We start from the raw sequence: 12,649 nt of genomic DNA on the forward strand, positions 1-12,649 counted from the left end.
AACCCACATAATAAATAAATATGAAATAAATCCATAAATAAGTAAGTATGAGCAATGTATCAACTCTGTGACAGCAGCAGGAACAAAGCTGTTTTTATATCACTGGGTTTTACATCTTGGGACGATAAACCTCCGCCCGGAGGGAAGAAGCTGAAAGTGGCAGTGCAAAGGGTGGAAAGGGTGTAAACGTTGCTGAGCCTTTTTACAAACCACTTCACAATTTTCTTCAAAAGTCAATTTGCTGTCAATGATAGTCCCAAGATATTTGTAAGACTGCACATACTCAATGGTCTGACCTTTAATTAAAGTGACTTGGTGCCTGTGGGGTTTCCTCCTAAAATCAATGAGCATATCTTTGGTTGTTGTAGCATTTAGCTGCAGGTAGGATTCCTCACACCACTGAACTAAATCATCAATGACTGGTCCATGGCTGCTCTCACCGTCCTGGAGGACACTAACAATAACTGAGTCATCAGCACTTTATGATGCTTCTGCTGTCATGTCTGCTCTGACACATGTTTGTGTATAAAATGAACAATAGTGGTGACAACACACACCCTTGAGGACAAACAGTGGAAGAACACCTTTGGTCAGACAATGTACTGTTGACCCTCACTCTCTGTGTCCTGTTGGTTAAAACATCCAGAATCCAACCCACCAGATTATTATTTAAATCAAACTGTAGGAGTCCACAAATAAAAGCCTGGCGTGTGTCCCATTAAAATCCAGATGTTAAAAAAGCATGCTGTGCAGAGTCACTGAAGCATCATCCACTCCTCTGTGAGGCCTGTATGCAAACTGCAGAGGATCCAGCTCAGACCGCATTTAGCGGCTCAGACTGCGGGAGAGCAGCGGCTCAGGTCCGCCTCCTCCACAGGCTGATTCAGGCAGGAAAAGCTGCCTTCAGTCAGCAGTAAGTGGAACCACAGACTAACAAAGGCTCCGTGTTCAGCTACTGACCATCAGCTCACTCTGCTTCTACTCCGACTCCACCGCTTCTACTACACAACATGGAGGATAATGAATGAATGAAGAATCACAAACCGCTGCGTCTCTGCGCGCCGCCATGTATGAATGACGGCTCTCCTCCTGCCTCATCCCGACTTTACAGTGACAACTCAGAATCTACACAACTAAACACCACAACGCGGTATAAAAAAACACACAATAAAACACCAAAAACTCGAACGTCAGATAATTCAGGTAACTACAGGAAGTGTTGACGAGTAAAACATTAAAAGTGCGGACATTTACCTTCAGACAGAGAAAATCATCTGCGCCTCAAACGTCAGTGAAAGTGAAAGTACTTTCAGCAACTGTGGGATACAGTGATGGGAATTCCGCAGGGGCGTAACAAGCTTTTCAGAAGTGTGGGGGATGTGTCCAGCTGTGGCACTATTCGGACCCTTTTAAGAGAACTGGAGCTGCAGCTGAGCTGACTCTTTCCTCTCCAAGTGGCTCCTCAGATTTTTTTTTTTGCTGCTTAAGTGAATTTATTACTAAAATAACGTAAAATTATGTGTAAAATGAATTGCTAATGTACTAAACATACATGACATCAAACGTAATTATTATTACATTATTTATATGGCTTATTATACTCAACATGGAACAGAGCGCTACAAAAAATAAATTTTAAGTACAAAAACAAATCCCCATCTCAATTTGACAAAAAGATCCAATCTGTGATTGTATAAATAATAATTTTTTAACTTTAACTATTTACAGGGAAACACCACAGAGAAGCTTAAAGAATCACACACGAAAATATAAATGAAAATGAACAAAAAGAAAAAATCAGCATCCAGGTAACAGTTTTAGCTTGTCTTTAGTGAAGATTGGAATTAAGAAAAACCAAATGCCTCCGATCTGAAGGGTTGATCCTGTGTGTGCTGTGTCTGTAACTCCCCCCTCCCCCTCCTGCTCTGTGTGGACACACAGACGCCACCACACAAAATGTAGTTGACCAATCAATTGCAGCTTGAACAAAAAAGCTGCTCCAGCTCTCAGGCAGGAGTCAGCTTGCATCGTTCACTTTAAAGATCCTGCTCTAAAAGCCGCTTTGTTCACCACCGACACATCACTGCTTCCTAACATCCTTCTTAAGAGCGCTGTGTCATGTCTCTTGTCTGCTAATGTCAAAGCACACTGTAAAACTAAGCAGTAAAAGTTTGATAAAGAAGATGAGTTGTAATCACTCAAAAACATTTCAAATTTCTCATTTCAACTTTACAGAGCTCAACAACTTTATTTTATTTTGTACATTGCACTCAAATAGTTTTACAGTGATCCTCTGATGTCACACGCACATGCTAGCCTGGAAAGACAGCTTTATAATGTATAAAAAAGCCCTTCGTAAGGCAAGAACTGCCTATTACTCAACATTAATAGAGGAAAACAAGAACAACCCTAGGTTTCTTTTCAGCACTGTAGCCAGGCTGACAAAGAGCCATAGCTCTGTTGAACCATGCATCCCTCTAGCTCTTACTAGTAATGACTTTATGAGCTTCTTTAGCAACAAAATATTAGACATTAGAGACAGAATCCATCTTATGCTGCCTACAACTGTTAATGATGTAGGTATGTCTAGAACAGCATCTTTAGAAATGTCTGCCAGTCCTGATTTGTCGTTAGACTGTTTCTCTCCCATAGATCTCGCTGAATTGACTTCAATAGTTTCTAAATCTAAATCATCAACATGTCTTTTGGATCCTATCCCGACCAGACTTAAAGATGTGTTGCCTTTGATTGGCACTAACATATTAGATCTGATAAATCTCTCGTTGGTTACAGGATATGTTCCACAGGCTTTTAAGGTTGCAGTTATCAAACCTTTACTTAAAAAGCCTTCTCTGGACTCTGACATTTTGGCAAACTATAGACCTATATCCAATCTCCCCTTTAATTCTAAAATTCTTGAAAAGGCTGTTGCAACTCAGTTGTGTGACCATCTACATAGGAACGGTTTGTTTGAAGTTTTTCAGTCAGGATTTAGAGTTCATCATAGCACAGAAACAGCACTGGTGAAAGTTACCAACGACCTTCTTATAGCATCAGATAATGGACTCGTCTCTATACTTGTCCTGCTAGATCTTAGTGCTGCATTTGACACTATTGATCATAGTATCCTATTGGAAAGATTGGAACATGTTATTGGGATTAAAGGAACAGCACTAGGCTGGTTTAAATCATATCTATCAGATAGATACCAGTTTGTTCATGTTAATGATGATTCCTCCACATATAGCAGAGTAAGTCATGGAGTTCCACAGGGTTCTGTGCTTGGACCAAGATTGTTCACCTTATACATGCTTCCCCTAGGCAATATTATCAGGAAGCATGGAATAAATTTCCATTGCTATGCGGATGATACCCAGCTATATTTATCTATGAAGCCAGACGAAACAGATCAGTTAGCCATACTTCAGGCATGTCTTAAAGACATAAAGGCCTGGATGACCTGTAACTTTCTTCGTCTGAATTGAGACAAAACTGAGGTTATTTTGTTTGGTCCCAAACACCTCAGAAACAGTTTATCTAATCACATAGTTACTCTGGATGGCATTAATTTAGCCTCCAGTACGACTGTGAGAAACCTTGGAGTTATTTTTGATCAGGATTTGTCCTTTAACTCACATATAAAACAAGTCTCTAGGACCGCCTTCTTTCACCTGCACAATATCAGTAAGATTAGGAACATTCTGTCGCAGAGTGATGCTGAAAAATTAGTCCATGCTTTTGTTACTTCTAGGCTGGATTACTGTAATTCCCTATTATCAGGATGTCCAGTTAACTCTCTAAAAAGCCTCCAGCTGATCCAAAATACTGCAGTGAGAGTACTGACTGGAATTAGCAAGAGAGATCATATTACTCCTGTACTAACTTCTCTTCATTGGCTTCCTGTAAAATCCAGAATTGATTTTAAAATCCTTCTCCTTACATATAAGGCCCTCAATGGCCAGGCTTCTTCATATCTTAAAGAGCTGATAGTACCATACTATCCCAACAGATTGCTTCGTTCCCAGAATGCAGGTTTGCTTATGGTTCCCAAAATCTCTAAAAGTAGAATGGGAGGCCGAGCCTTTAGCTATCAGGCCCCTCTCCTGTGGAACCAACTGCCAGTTTGGGTTCGGGAAGCAGACACCCTCTCTAATTTTAAAACTAAGCTTAAAACCTTCTTGTTTCACAAAGCTTATAATTACTTGTAGTTACAGTTTCCTAGTTATTTATTAAACTTATAGTTAGTCACAATTATCTCTATAGACACTGTTACAGTTAAGGATATAGCCCTTAGTAGGGCTGGCTCAGGCAACTGAATCATCCCTTAGTTATGCTGCTATAGGCCTAGGCTGCTGGGGGACATCCCATGATCTACTGCGCACTTCTTCTTCTTTCTCTTTCTCTCCTCAGACCCACTCTCAAATTTATTAGCCTTTATTACATGTCATTAACTCTGTGTCCTCTCTGTCCCGTAGTCCTGTGTTTGTTTCTCTCTGGTCTCTCTTTCTCTGTACCTTTCTGCAGGTATCTCTGGCTCTGGAGCTGCATGTTCTGTGGTCCTGGCTCCACCCACCTGCTGCTGTTTATTGTTTACAATGATCCATTTCTAACACGTTTAATGTTCCATTCTGCTACAGATAAATCTTGGATTAATATTCTTTGCAGACTGTAATGTAAATAATTACCAGTCATGACAGCTTTTTGCCTCTGTGCTCTGTTTCCTATCATAACTGTAATCTGCTGAGCACACATTATCCACTAACTGTTCACTAACTGTAATGTAAATGCTGACCCTCTAACATTGTCCATTGTCTGTATTATGCTGCATGTCCTTCTCCTCCTCTCCTCCATTCCCAGCTATCCTATCTTCCTCCTTTTCCTCCTTTCACCGAGCCCGGCCATCTGCAGGAGGGTCCCCCATCTGAGCCAGGTTCTGCTCAAGGTTTCTTCCTGTTAAAGGGGAGTTTTTCCTTGCCACTGTCGCCTTAATTGCTTGCTCTGGGGTCAGACTCTGGGTCTCTGTAAAGCGCTTTGAGACAGTTTTGATTGTGGAAGGCGCTATATAAATAAAATTGAATTGAACTGAATAGAGAGTAGAAACAACTGTCAGTTACTATCTGAGGTTCATACGCTGCTATTTAATACAGGATACATATATTCAAAAACAGCGATATATGGAGGGAGGGTGAAATCACTTTTGGGGAATATTATACAGATAAGTCCATTATGTCTTCCATTTCCTCTCTACATTATAGTTTTTTCATGGGCCATTGAACCTCTGTAATAACCAACAGTGGAAGGTTCACAACTACTGAAATGACATGAAATTTTGTTGAGACTTCTATGATCCTCGGGTGATGACTCCCAATGACTTTGATGATCCATTGGCTTTTCCTCCAGTGCCACCATGAGGCTGATGTTTGTGGTTGAGTGGCCTGGAAATGTGACATCTAAAATCAATATACTTCTCATTCTAACAAATTGCGTTTTCCATTGTGGAGGTGTACTCACATTAAGCCATGCTGTGAACAGCCACTATCACTAAAGCTGTGCTGGAACGCTGCAAGTGTTTCTTCCACTTTACTGCACAGCAAAGTGATTTGTTCATCTGAACCACTAATAAAGTGATGTTAACTCACTGAGAAACACATTTCATTTTCTTACAACCTTTTCCTAGTTTAAAAGAAACAGCAAAATGTTGCTTTGCATTAGTAGTAACATAACAGCTGTGATGTGGCTGAAAATGATCAGTAAACAGTGAAATAAGGCTGATATCTGAAAGTCCAAACTGGAACAGAGGAGTGAAAGTAAACCCCAGATCACAGAGGTTCAGGTAGAAGCTGCAAAAGTCTTGAGAGCTGAAAACAGAGAGAATTGAGAACAGAGCTTTCTCTCTAGTCTACAGCATAGACACACAGGAGTGTAGCGACTGCAGACACAGCTAAAGGGAGGAGAATGTCATAGGTTGGCAGCGGTCAGCTCTGATACCAAGCAGGACCAACACAGTGCAATGTGGCACAGCTACCCTGCTAACTCCTGTGAGGCTGTAATGGAAATGCATGCCATCACAGCTTATGTGCTAATGGAAAAAGCCCATAATATGCTACTTTTCAGGGCACCTCTGTAACAACCTTAAGCTTCTGAACATCTACCACAACATCCCTAATTCACTTTCCACTGGAAACATTGATGCCTCTGCCTCCACCTGATTTACTGTCATCTCTCTACTGTCCATAATAAAGGCATAAAAAACCCAAATCACTTAAAGATATACTCACATTCCCATTTCCACATTCAAAGCACTGGTGTTTGATCTAATTCTTCCTGCTGTCCATACTGGCTGCCAGGAGATCCCTTCTTTAAACAATTTCTGTGGAAATGATAGGCCACAAAATCCACAGTCCTATTTCTGTGCAAATAGTAATTCCAAAAATCATCAGCATTGTTCAACAAAATCAAGTGGGTATCTTCAAATGTTTGTCTTTTAGTGCAGAATTTCCTCTCTGTGTTTCCATCTCTCCACCACAGCTTTGCAAGGAAACATTAGGTGTAGAAACACAAAGAGGGGAATTTTGGACTAAAAATACCTGGAAGATAGAAACTTGATCTACTCAGACTGTTGAAGCCTCATGTTTGCTTCTTTTCAACTATGGAAGTCAACTTTTCCACAGGACAGGGACTGTGGATTTTATGCTCCATCATTTCCATTAGAATTTCTTTAGAAAGGATCTTGTTGCAGACAGTACAGACTTCCTAGAAATCCTTTCCTTTAACACAAACTACAGTGCATCACACCAAAACAAAGTTAAGAAGTTGAGCAACCATGAGAATATCTCACAATCATGATCAGCATTAACAAAAAACTCAATATTGTCCATGAATGATAAGCACACAATCAAACCACTGGGCTTATGGGTATGATTACTTGTATGATTACATTTCAAAACATTAACTTCTAAACTAAACACTGACATGAAATACTAACATGTATTGACTTACTGAAAACCTTGGAGGTGATCTGGACTTTCCTGTAGTTTCCTCTTGTCCTTGTAACAGCAGTAGCTCCTCCCTTCCTTGTCAATAATTGTGCAGAAATATCTGAGTGCTTCTTTCTTCCTAAATCATGAGCAAGTCCTGCCCAGTCCAACTGTTTCTGCTCCTGTTTGACTTCTGAACTTGTCTCTGGCTGTGTGTCCACTTACTGCAGCCTGTGACATCAGACTGTAGAATGTTGATACATCAAAGGGCAAACTCTCTCTCTCTCAATTCAATTCAATTCAATTCAATTTTATTTATATAGCGCCTTCCACAATCAAAATTGTCTCAAAGCGCTTTACAGAGACCCAGAGCCTGACCCCAGAGCAAGCACTTAAGGCGACAGTGGCAAGGAAAACTCCCTTTTAACAGGAAGAAACCTTGAGCAGAACCTGGCTCAGATGGGGGACCCTCCTGCCGATGGCCGGGCTGGGTGAAAGGAGGAAGAGGAGGAAGATAGGACAGCTAGGAATGGAGGAGAGGGGGAGAAAGACATGCAGCATAATACAGACAATGTGGGTCAGTATTTACATTACAGTTAGTGAACAGTTATTGGATAATGTGTGCTCAGCAGATTAGAATTATGAAACAGAGCACGGAGGCAAAAAGCTGTCATGACTGGTAATTATTTACATTACAGTTTGCAAAGAATATTAATCAAATATTTATCTGTAGCAGAACGGAACATTAAATATGTTAGAAATAGATCATTGTAAACAATAAACAGCAGCAGGTGGGTGGAGCCAGGACCATAGGACAAGCAGCTCCGGAGCCAGAGGTACCTGCAGAAAGGTACAGAGAAAGAGAGACCAGAGAGAAACAAGCACAGGACTACGGGACAGAGAGGACACAGAGTTAATGACATGTAATAAAGGCTAATAAATTTGAGAGTGGGTCTGAGGAGAGAAAGAGAAAGAAGAAGAAGTGCGCAGTAAATCATGGGATGTCCCCCAGCAGCCTAGGCCTATAGCAGCATAACTAGGGGATGATTCAGTTGCCTGAGCCAGCCCTACTAAGGGCTATATCCTTAACTGTAACAGTGTCTATAGAGATAATTGTGACTAACTATAAGTTTAATAAATAACTAGGACTGTAACTACAACTAATTATAAGCTTTATCAAACAAGAAGGTTTTAAGCTTCGTTTTAAAATTAGAGAGGGTGTCTGCTTCCCGAACCCAAACTGGCAGTTGGTTCCATAGGAGAGGGGCCTGATAGCTAAAGGCTCGGCCTCCCATTCTACTTTTAGAGATTTTGGGAACCATAAGCAAACCTGCATTCTGGGAACGAAGCAATCTGTTAGGATGATATGGTACTATCAGCTCTTTGAGATATGAAGGAGCCTGGCCATTGAGGGCCTTATATGTAAGGAGAAGGATTTTAAAATCAATTCTGGATTTTACAGGAAGCCAATGAAGAGAAGTTAGTACAGGAGTAATGTGATCTCTCTTGCTAATTCCAGTCAGTACTCTCGCTGCAGCATTTTGGATCAGCTGGATGCTTTTTAGAGAGTTAACTGGACATCCTGATAATAGGGAATTACAGTAGTCCAGCCTAGAAGTAACAAAAGCATGGACTAATTTTTCAGCATCACTCTGCGACAGAATGTTCCTAATCTTACTGATATTGCGCAGGTGAAAGAAGGCGGTCCTAGAGACTTGTTTTATATGTGAGTTAAAGGACAGATCCTGATCAAAAATAACTCCAAGGTTCCTCACAGTCGTACTGGAGGCTAAATTAATGCCATCCAGAGTAACTATATGATTAGATAAACTGTTTCTGAGGTGTTTGGGACCAAACAAAATAACCTCAGTTTTGTCTGAATTCAGAAGAAGAAAGTTACAGGTCATCCAGGCCTTTATGTCTTTAAGACATGCCTGAAGTATGGTTAACTGATCTGTTTCGTCTGGTTTCATAGATAAATATAGCTGGGTATCATCCGCATAGCAATGGAAATTTATTCCATGCTTCCTGACGGCGACAGCGACGGAATGAAGACATACGGCTAAACATGTCATCACTGGTCAAATCGGGCAGGGGTCCAGAGAACACTACAGAGTCCGACATTGTTTTGGCAAAGTTACACACCGACTCCACATTAATTTTAGTGACCTCCGATTGGCGTAATCGGGTGTCATTACCGCCGACGTGAATAACGATCTTACCAAATCTACGTTTATCCTTAGCCAGCAGTTTTAAATATGATTCAACGTCGCCCGCTCTGGCCCCAGGGATGCATTTAACTATGGTCGCTGGAGTCTCTAACTTCACATTTCGCAAAATGGAGCTGCCAATAACCAGAGTTTTTTCCTCAGCGGGTGTGTCGCTGATTGGGGAAAATCTGTTTGAAACATGAAGCGGTTGATGGTGAACCACGGGCCGTTGTTTCATGCTATGTTTCCTTCGGACTGCCACCCAGCCGCCCTGGCTTCCCGGCTGCTCGGGAGCTGCCGGGGAACGGCTGACAGGAGCTAACGTAGGACGGCTAGCTGTAGCTAATTTAGGCTGGTCCGCATCAGCTACAGGGGACTGACTAGCTAGCGCTGCTGCGGGGCGATTATCTATGGTGCGGAGCCGAGCCTCTACTTCCCTAAGTCTCGCCTCCAATGCTACAAAAATGCTACATTTATTACACATACCATTATCGCTAAAGGAGGCAGAGGAGTAACTAAACATCTCACACACCGTGCAAGAGAGAGGAGAGACAGCAGGAGAGACAGCAGGAGAGAGAGAAGCCATTGCTAACAGCTAAGCTAGCGGACCAGAGTTAGAGTGATTAGAGTGTAGTGTTAGATTCCGAGGGACACGTGCACCACAGATGTTTAACTAAAGCAATATACGTGTACAGGAATTCAGAGATTGACCACAGAACACGGCAAAGTTAGAGTTGATTAATAAGCTAGGATAACACTCGTAACACCACAGTGCAGAAGCAGCAAACAGGAAGTGACACAATACGTTACCACCACGTCAGCACGTCAGCTCTCTCTCTCTCTCTCTCTCTCTCTCTCACACACACACACTCTCTCTCTCTCTCTCTCTCTCTCTCTCTCTCTCTCTCTCTCTCTCTCTCTCTCCAAAGTCAAACCTAAGGCTAAAACACTGAGATATGAACATCCAGCACCTACTACCAGTCCTACCAGTCTGCTAACACAGAGACTCATCTGTCAGCTACAACACAAGGTCAACACTGCTGGGTTCTGTTGTCAGGGAACTGTGAAAGTGATGAACCTAATTACTCAAAATCGCATCAACATTTTATTTCTAGAACTTGCATCTCTCACAAAGATTTGCTGACACTGAGACCCAAGCAGAGCTGCTGGTTCTTCCTGTTAGGATTCTCCTCCATGTTTGTGTGGAACAACAGAGGAAATGTATCTGTAAAGAAAGTCTGTGTCCTACCATTATCATCTGAGCAGCAGCCCTCTGGATACACTTCTCCCATCATTGTAGAAACAAAGAATAACAAACCCACTAAATGCTGCTGAAGATAGTCGAGGATCTTTGGCTGAATCTGTTTCCCTTGTTCTTTTTTCTTCTGAAGGTCATTGGCAGCACTCACCTGAAAAAAAACAGAAATCAAATGTTTTACTATTTCAACAGCAACACGACGTCTTCATCTCCTGCACTGAAACATTTGAATGAGTTTTTTGCATCAGACTCTGAAAACTTTTTGCTTCAGTTTAAAATTTCCACATCAATCACACAACAGACATGATGACCTTGACAGCAGCTCACATCCATCTGTGATAGAAACAGTCTCCAGTGCAAATTAGTGTGGTATAAATGTTTAAGTCTTTAAAGGAAAACTGGTCCATACAATATCTGATCAGCTTGTAGTCTACAGCCATGCAGCTGTTTCTAACTCAGCCTGACCTTCCTATTACACTGAAACGTGCTGGAAAATGATGCTGATTTTCAACAGCACAAAAACCTGAGAGGGAGAATAAATTCTCATCAGATCCTGATCTTCATCTTTGAGTCTGGAAGACTTTAGTAATGGATGAGAACACAATTTATTTTCAATAATGTTTATAAAACAACAGCTAGAGTGAGAAAATTGTTGAATGGCAGTGATCTGAACTCAGGCTGGTAGTCGAGTTATTACAGACAATTTTTAGCCCAGAGAAACTGACAGGCCGTGTCTTCATTTCACAGTTCAGACTCCACAGACATCAGACACAGACAGAGCCATTAGACTGATGGAAGCATTTCATCACAAAGTATTAGAGCCATACAGAAGCTTTGTGTACTGTGTCTGCAGGTTATTACAGCTGTGTATCAGTCACCCACACCTGAAACACACTGAAGACTTTAAACTGAATTTCTTAAACCTTTCTGAGGCTGAACTCAATCATGCCAAAGAACTGACTCATCAACTGATCAATAGAGGAACATTGCATTACATTACATTTCAGAACAGTAACACAACAGTGTGTTTTCACTGGAGAGTGGATTCTCCTGAACTGAGTACTGAAGACTGAGTCACTGAGGGTCACAGGCAGAGAGAGAGTCAGTTTTATAACATGTGGTCAGACATAGACTCAGACTCAACATGGATGAATCAGCTTCACCTCACACACACTTCAAGAAAATAATATATAACATACAGCAGCTTTAAACCAACAGCAATAACGTATGGCAACAAATCTGATTAAAATAATGAAACTTCTGTTTTGCCTTAATAAGACAAGAATTCAAAATGTTTTCTATAGCACAGAAATTGCATATGTATGAATATCCATCTACATAATGTGCCAGGCTTACAGAACAAATGGCAGCCAAACCTTCAGGGAATCAGCATGAGCACCAAACTGAGAAATGAATTCAAATTCACAGTGTCCATGAAACCAAAACCCTGAGCAAATACTTTCTTCAAACTCTTTCTCCACAGCAGCGTCTTCTGTCACTCCAGCTAAAAAAGCTACACAAACATTAGCATGATCTATTGATGGGTGAGAGGTGACTGTGGACATATGTGTCTCTGGCTTGTCCTGATGGAGGAGAAGTTCACTGTATAATGCAGAGACACAAACACAGAGAAAATGATTTGATGTGATCTGTGTATGTTAAGTAAGTTTTAAGCCAACACATAAATAATATGTATGCAAATAATAAATAAAAATAAATATAAAAAACTATGTGGTAGTGTACTCAATGCCACAACAAACTCCAGTGCAAGAAGATTCAGCTTCTTCTGTGTCTTGGTCAGCTCCGTCTTTTTTCTCCAGCTGTAGATGATGAAGATGCTGACCAGTTTCTTGCAGAGGCCCATTGCACGGGTGATCCTGGGATCCATCATTGCATTCTCTAAGATTACAAAAATATATGTATTATCACATTATCATGATGATCAAAAAATGATCAATTTATAATGATGATCATTATCAATTTATCATAGCTGTGAAGTAGGAAAATTTGACTGTAATTTGGCTGTGTGTATGGAGGGATGACAGAGAAACGACCACAGGTCTGTTGTAGCGGCGAAATATTCTGTTGTATGAACATCTTGTGTAACTTTCTCACGACATTCATGAAAACGTGCAGGTGGTGCAACTCTGCTGAAATGGTGATGCGATGGCAGTGTGTAACACTTGGGCTAAACTACTGTTTGT

General features: G+C 41.1%; 1 long non-coding RNA gene across 1 annotated transcript; it reads right to left on the minus strand.

Annotated features, from left to right (window-relative positions):
* Window positions 1–300: 300 nt before the first annotated feature.
* On the minus strand, window positions 301–12,260 carry LOC121181532. The gene is made up of 3 exons (XR_005894049.1): window positions 12,125–12,260; window positions 6,858–6,863; window positions 301–311 (listed from the first exon to the last, which is right to left on the minus strand). It is a non-coding gene; the product is annotated as an uncharacterized LOC121181532 (long non-coding RNA).
* Window positions 12,261–12,649: the final 389 nt, after the last annotated feature.

This window comes from Toxotes jaculatrix, chromosome 5, assembly GCF_017976425.1.
Source record: "Toxotes jaculatrix isolate fToxJac2 chromosome 5, fToxJac2.pri, whole genome shotgun sequence".
In the NCBI taxonomy this organism is placed as follows: domain Eukaryota; kingdom Metazoa; phylum Chordata; class Actinopteri; family Toxotidae; genus Toxotes; species Toxotes jaculatrix.